At 35.2% G+C, this 8,089-nt stretch overlaps 1 pseudogene; it reads right to left on the bottom strand.

The window, feature by feature from the left end:
* Window positions 1-281: 281 nt before the first annotated feature.
* Window positions 282-908, bottom strand: LOC111742060 (annotated as a pseudogene).
* Between the last annotated feature and the right edge of the window lie 7,181 nt (window positions 909-8,089).

The raw sequence follows: 8,089 nt of genomic DNA, 5'->3' as shown, positions 1-8,089 counted from the left end.
TAAAACTGAAGCCCTATTTTCTTCAATATTTTCAAATTAGATAGTTTCTATTGCTTTGATCGTATGTTCACTGATTTTTTTTTCCTATTTTTAATCAGTTGTGAAGCTCACTCAGTAAAATTTTAATTTGTTGTTTTATTCTCTATTTCTAAAATTTCCATTTATTTTACAGTTTCTATTTCTCTGTAGAAATTTCTTAGTTTACTAAGACCATGTTTTTCACTAATAATTTGAACATATTTTCCTCTTATTTTTTATTTATTTATTTATTTTTCAGTTAGAAGTCTTTCATTTTATATTTTTAAATCTATTATGTCATGAATTCATAGGGAATGGGCTCCAGCAGCTCAGGTTCCTTTCCATTCATTCTTACAAAGTGTGCTTCTCTGGGTGGAGCAGGCTGGCGCTTCAGCTGAATCCAGGTATCTTTCTCTTTGGCTTCCTTATTTTTTTGATCATTTTCCTTCACACGCTTCAGGAAGCTATCTCGGCTCTTAGAGTGCTTAATATGCTCAATATATACATTAACACTCTTGGCAAGAATCATGCCCTTAACTTGTTTGTTTACAATGCCAACTGCATGATGGGTAACACTGTAAACTCTTCCAGTTTTGCCATGGTAACATTTGTGGGGCATTCCTTTTTTGAATGATGCCCATTTCCTTGATGTCTATAATACCACCTTTCTTGCAGATTTGCATGTATGTGTCCAAAGGAACAACTCCATGTTTTCTAAAAGGCTTAGAGAACCTATAGCAGGTGCCTCTCCTCTTTCCCTTCGTGTTGGTCTTTTTGGAGAATAACTGGAAGATGGTGATTCCAGTGGAAAAGAAGCTCCTTTTATTTTTTTTAACATTTATAATAGCTACTTTGAAGTATTTTTCTGCTAAGTCAAACCTCTGTGCCATCTTGAATTTGGTTTTTGTTGACGGCTTCCAGTTTCTTTATGTGTCTATTGACTATTTATTAAAAATTTTGGACACTGTGGATGATAAATTATAATGACTATGATTCAATTTTAGCAGAAATTTTACTTACAGTAGATAACCTTGAACTTGAAAATGCTTGGATTTATGACCTTTTGAAACTGAATCTGTGAAAAGTCCAAGATATTTCCCAAGTCTCTCTAATTTGATGGGACTCAACCTATCTCTCTTGTAAATTTTATTAAGGCTTTTTATTAGGCTTCATTGGGGTGGGTCTAATGTAGTCACAGGACTTTGGTTCCTATGCTTCAGGAACAACTCCATTAAAATACAATGTCTAGGCTACCAAGAATGAGAACATTCTTTCAAAGTGTACACTGTATTTATCTTCTCGTTTCTCTGGTTTAGCGCTTTCTTGTCATTGCTTACTTCTCATTATATTCTTCATTTTTCCTATTACTTGGTCATGCTTTAGAAATCCTTTTCATAGTTTATCCAGCATTTTTAGATGTTCTATACTAGAACTTTATCTCCAAACATCTGGTCTATACTATTTCCAGAGAAGGAAGTCTTGTAATATAATGTTTTTGTCTCCTGAAATTGGTAGTTCTTGCCAGTAAGTAGACATGAACGTTATGCAAATACAGAGCTTTCATAGCATAATGAATATTCAGAAGAGAGAATAAGAAGAAAAGTGAAATTGGAGTCAAGCATCCTTGAGGTAAATGAAGCAGCAGGCAGAAATGACACAAAGCAAAAGTAACCGCATGAGAGCATAAAAAGACTGCGATCGGTCTGAAACATTCTCTAGATGAGGAATTACAAACAAAAAAACTAGCATTGTAATAAAATGACCAAAACAAGAGGGAACCAAGAACCTGAGAATCATTGTGACCTATTTGTCTGAAAATATTTACAATATATATCTTTATATAAAAACAGAAAGACAATCTTGAGTTTCATTTCTTTCAAGCCCCCTTTTACATATTTTTTTAGAATTATCCTTCCAATGGTAACTTTTTTTCAGATAGCTCAAATATATCATTTTATAAAGCCCTACACTTTATAAGTAGTTATAATGTTTTTTTGATCTTCATCTTTCCTGATCTGAGGGGAGTTATTTAAACTTTCTAAACTTGGCTTTCTCTTCTCTAAAATAGAAATAATAACTTTCTCAAAGGACTATAATGAATGTTAAAGAGAGTGTATGTAAAAAAATTTACCATAGTCTGGCATTAAAAAAAATGGTAGCTACCTCTATTATTATTATCTTAATTTAATTTAACTTATTTATATAGTATATTCTGCTAAATAGAAGATCCTGAGTTGGAAAAAAAATAGACATTTTAAAACATTTAAAAGTATTTTAACCACTTAGCATTCCTGGAGTTTCCTCTAGATTTATGTTAAATTTTCCCTTCATTTACAATTTTAAGCTTAGGGGTTTTTTTTTAGGCAATTTATTACCTGACATGATTAGATCAAAGTGTTCAACAGGTAGAAATCGGACAGCCTAACAGGCCTATTTTGTAGTTAAACGGAGACCCAGAAAAATCAAATTTCTTGCTGAGGGTCTTGTATTTAGTCAGTGGAACATGCATCAGTAAAAGTGTTTCTCCTGACTCCTTTTTCAATGTGTTTTCCACTCCATAGGGAAGTCTCTACTTACTGAATCTAGGCTTTATCCCATGCAGGGTGTCTTCTGATATTAGCAGATTCTATCTGCCTTGGTAAGGTATTTTAATCACTAATGATAGTTTTTGAAGATTAGAAGGTTAGTTTCCACAACTTGTTTGAATATTTTCGGGGGACTTTTTTTTTGGCAAAAGAACAGCCGTTAAAGCTATCTTAGAAACTTATTCAAATACTAAGGATTGATAGGGTAACATCAGTGACTTGTTTACAAACTTTAGCATTGTATGACACTGAAAATGTCACGTTAATGCTATAGATGTAAAATGAATACCCAAATTAAATTACTTATGGATATTATGAGTATTCTTTTTATTTGATTTCCTTCTTACATAAATATCTTGTGCAAATATTTTATTCTGTAATAATAGCTTACACTCTTGCACTAAGAGTGGCAGTTAAACAGGATTTGGTTATTAAAGAAGGCACATGGGACCCAAAATGAAATGCAGCTACAGTTAACTGCAGATTAAGAATATAATATATATAGCAATATCACTGTAGTAAGAATATGCATAAAGTAAGGATATGCATGAAATAAGGATATGCCTCATAGCAAGAGTCTAGGAACAAGCTTCAATTTTTTGCCCCCTGCAATGAAATACTGGATACACTTTCTTGAATCAGGAACCACTGGTGAGGATACAGAACATCTCAGAACAAGGGAGCCCAAATAGATCTTGGCTAGGGTATCTTATCCATCGTTGATTATGCAAAAATATTCTTGCTATATAACCAGCCCTAAAGGCATAACCCTGTGAGGGTCTCAATGAGGCTATATGTAAATCATCAGTTTGTTATCAGTATACAGTATTGATAAACGATATAAACGTCCCTGAAACTCTTTGGATCATGGTTATAATCAATACTATTAATCTTAATTTTATATTTCTTATTTTATCAATAATGAAAAAGGATCATGCTAATTCTTGACTTGCTGGAATTAATCTTCACAGTACTGTCCACCTCTCTGATATGTAGTCAAGGACTTATTGTGACAAAACAACCACTCTAGTTTGACAGCAATCACTTGATATACAAAATTGTTTAATTAGATTTAGTCTATAAGCAATTAATATCACATACATATTCCAAATTTTTTTAATAATCAGTGAGGAGCTGGTATGGATTTAAACGGAGAACTGAACCATTCAATAATACTAGAGCAAACTTTTTCATAGTTTTGTATTAACTTTACAATATTTTGTCTCCTTGATTTACATATATCTGCACTTTGGGGTGTACATCTACTGAGTGATTAAGAAATGTAATCATCTATAGTTAAGCACATCTAAATCTTTTTCAGGTCAACTCTCCCTCATAGAGATAACATCCTGGGGGAATTTTAATTCAATATCCCAATACATTTGATCTTCAACATTAGTGTTTTCGTAAGTTTTGTTAGGTTCCACAACATTAACTTTACATATAATCTTTGTATTATACTATATAGAAGTATCATGTCATATTCTGATTATATGATTATAATATCATATATTAGTACAGTATAATTATTTTGAGCCTTCCAACAAAATTTACCTTTTCCAATATACAATACATTATTTTTGGTTATAGATAAGACACCAGGTCTTATGGACTGAATTGCATTTCCCAAAATTAATATGCTGAAGACCTAATCTCCAGTTCCTCAGAATATGACTATATCTGGAGATAGGGCCTTTAAAGAGGTGATTAAGTTAAAATAAGGCTTTTGGGTCCTAATCCAATCTGACTAGTGTACTTAAGAAGGAATTTAAACACAATAAGAAACATGAGGAATGCTCATGAACAGAGGAAAGACCATGTAAGGACAAAAGATATAACTCAAGACAAGGAAAGAAGACAATTGCTTCTGACACCTTGATCTTGGAATCATGGCCTCTAGAACTATGAGAAAATAACCAATCAATTTGTGTGTACTGTTGTTGTCACTGTTTGTTTTTTTGTTATGGCTGTCCTAGCAAAGGAATACATCACATCTGTTATTTTAGGATCCCATATATCTTGAGGACATAGCCAAATTCCATTTCTCAAGTCACATGGGTTAATAGATATTGATTCCAAGTGAGAGAAGGCTCTCTTCTCCATTCCCACACTGTATCCACACCATTACATCTGTACCATTTTATTATTATAATCAATTTTACTTTCATTTAAGAGAGGAGCAACTACAGTATGCTTTTTCTCATACATTTCAGCTTCTATTCAGATTTTACTCTTTGTTTATTACACAGTAATAGTGTTCATGTATATGACAAAGGAGAGGCAGGACAATTGCTCTGGGTATGTGTGATGGAGCCTTCCCTTAATCTTTCCTAGTAAATTAGAAGCATCTTTGTGAATCATTACAATTCTGGTCACCAATTTCCAGTACAATGGGGTGTTTCCTCATACCACCAAGCAATTCTCTGACACTAGCTGTGTGTCCTACAATTCAACTCATTTCTGACACTATCTGCTCTGACTCTGCCACAGGTTAAGAGTTCAGTCCTTGAAGATTGCCCCTCTCTCACTTTCAGATGCAAATTGCAAGTCCAGTTTTCACCTGTGCTTCTGATCTACTGGATACAGGTCAGAGGTTCCAATGACCCCTTTCCTTGAATTTGATTAATTAGCTAGAGCATGTCATAGAACTCAGAGAAAAAAATTATTTACTAGATTACTGGTTTATTATAAAAGAATATAACTCAAGAACAGCCAGATAGGAAAGATGTTTAGGGACAGATATGCAAAAAGAATGTAGAGCTTTCACGCCTTCTCCAAGCGTGACACACTCTCCAAATCTCCACTTGTTCACCAACCTGAAAGCTCTCTGAACCCCCTCCTTTTGATTTTTTTATGGAGGCTTCATTACAAAGACATGGTTGATTAAATCATTGGCCGTAGGTGACTGAACTCATTCTCCAGCCTCTTTTCCTGCCCCCTTGGTGGAGGAAGGGGGTGTGAAATTTCTAATCCTCTATTCACTTGGTTGGTTCTCCAGGTTACCAGCCCTTTCTCATTCTTAGGTAACCTAGGGGCATTTCAAAAGTCACCTCATTAACATAACACAAAATGCATTTACCACCATTATCACTTAGAAAATTACAAAGGTTTTTAGTAGTTTTGTGCCAGGAAGTGAGACAAAGACCAAATATATATTTCTTTCTATAAATAACAATATCACAGCTATTCTCTGAAATGAAGTAGCTAATTGAAGAGTCCAAATATTTCTCATTAACCAGAGACAAAGCCTTTTGTTCTAAAATTCACAGGAGCATTTCAATGAGATTTCATTAGAGAATTGTGAGAGTCTACAAAGTGACTTGATTGCTTCACTGTACCACTCCTATGTTTATGCCTTTTTTCCCCTTCTGTTAACTTTCCCCACTTTCACTATCATTAATGTAGTAATTAGTCTCATAAACATAGTCAATTTATCAAACGTAGTTTCTCAAGATTTTTTTGGTTAGAGCTCCACCTTCATTAGAAGGCAATGTTCATCTGACAGGTTTTTCTGAGCTTACTTCTGCTTTGAATTGTGCTGTAATAAATTAGCATTGAACTAAACTTTTAGCCAATTTTCTATTAATTTGAAGTTTCTTTTAATCCATTTTGATAGCTCTTGACATTCAGGTTCTATCATTTTCAGATTCCACTGGCAAGTTTTATTATCAGTAACTGATTTCAAAACCTCTGTTAGGCAATCGTGTAGCATGGTTAAGTAGTTAGATAGACTTAAGCAACTAAGGAATTAAGACCCGACCCAAATTTCTCCAAGTAATGGGGAGACCAAGCCCTGCACTGAGAGAAGAGGGTCTTTTGGCTGAGACTGTAGAAAGAATTCAACACACACGCCAAAGCTGGAGTCAAAAGGAAAATTTATTAGAATAGGGATAACATCGCACGGAATGTGGTCTCCTTTCAGAGGCAGAGAGTGAGAGGGACAGTGAGATAGACAATGAGAGAGAGAGAGAGAGAGACAGAGTAAAGGAACTGAGAGGGACCGTCAGTGTTCAGGGAATTCAGTTTATATGTCATTCTTTAGTTCCCATTTCCTTTGATATGTATATACAGTGAGGAAGGGGAAGAGTATGTAGCTTGAAAAGGTAAGAATAGGTAGAGTGAGAGGCTTGCAGGCAGTTCCCAGCCTTTAATCCTTAGATTCCCCATAGTTTTAACCATAGGGAATGACTCTCGGTTCCTGTTGCTCCTTCACAGGTGTGGAGAATAGGTTGTTGGCAATCCCAGCAGAAATCTTTCTTTGTTTTGAAGGTGTCCTCCTGGCCTGGCTGCAGGGCTGATCCGCATATTGCAATCTCTGATTGTGGCTTGATTAACATTTTAATTCTCTTGCCTCCTCCCTACATTACAAAGACCTCACTTAGTACTTCTCTGAAATTCCCATTTTAAGGTTAGAAATTACCCCTACATCCAAAGGCACAAAGGAGTAAAAAGCCATAAATTAGGTGCTGGTTTAGCCTGGCCACAAGTGCTTGTCCATTTAGTACTTAACTAACCTTCCCTTAAACTTAGCCTCCTTATACTGTCATTATAATATCATACATATGCCCAGAAGTTCATGAATATAATTATAACAGACCGAATTCTGGGTAACTGCATGTGCAGTAGGCAAAGAGTTATTTAACAGCCAAATATCAATCAAAACGACCTCACAGCCAATTATCTAGAAGTATATCTAGAAGTATAAGCCCCTCTAACACACATCCAGAAGTCAATATAAGACTCATACCCTTTCCCTGAGTTCCATGAGGCTGCACACTTCTTTGGAGTAGCCCATTTCTTTCTTGAAATGTACTTTCAATAAATCTTACTTTTCCTAAATCTCCCGATCTATAATTCTTTACTGCGTCTGCAGAAAGAACCAAGGACCCCTCAGTGCCACTAGGGCAACAACGGATGTTAGGTAACAGCATCAATGGTTCATTTTAGTCTCCTTTACAAAATTATTACTTTTATTTCTAAATAATTTAGTCATATTTTTAGTTAACAAATAATCAGTGGTATTCTAAGAAATTCCATTTTGACACCAACTGTTCTAAAGGCCTGGTACTCAACTGCTAAAGAAGAATTGACATTGTTAAGGGTGTGGCTCTGGGCAAAGATATACTAACAGCCAACTTCTGCTTCTGTAATCTGCTTGCTTGTTTGATATTAACTAGGGTGTGGTTAATCTGTTTGCTTGTTTGATGTTAAACCAGGGTATGGTTCTAGGTTTTATAAACTGCCTCTTTTGGGAGCTCCAGGCTGATCTCCTTGAACTTTGCATGGTAGAGAGTCAGTCCCAGCCAGATAATAAAGGCTCATAATGTTGTGTCCAGAATAACCAGACCCAACTTGAGTGCTCTTAACCAGGAGACAGTTTATTAGCCGGCGGCTGTCCTTGCAAAGGAGCAGCCCCGAATTGCCAAGATACAAGGTTTTTAAGCCCCAAATCCCATTCCTCATTCTGTCTTAAACACAAAGGTCCA

This window comes from Pteropus vampyrus, unplaced genomic scaffold (assembly GCF_000151845.1).
Source record: "Pteropus vampyrus isolate Shadow unplaced genomic scaffold, Pvam_2.0 Scaffold4, whole genome shotgun sequence".
Lineage (NCBI taxonomy): Eukaryota > Metazoa > Chordata > Mammalia > Chiroptera > Pteropodidae > Pteropus > Pteropus vampyrus.
This window is presented reverse-complemented; position numbering and strand designations above follow the sequence as displayed.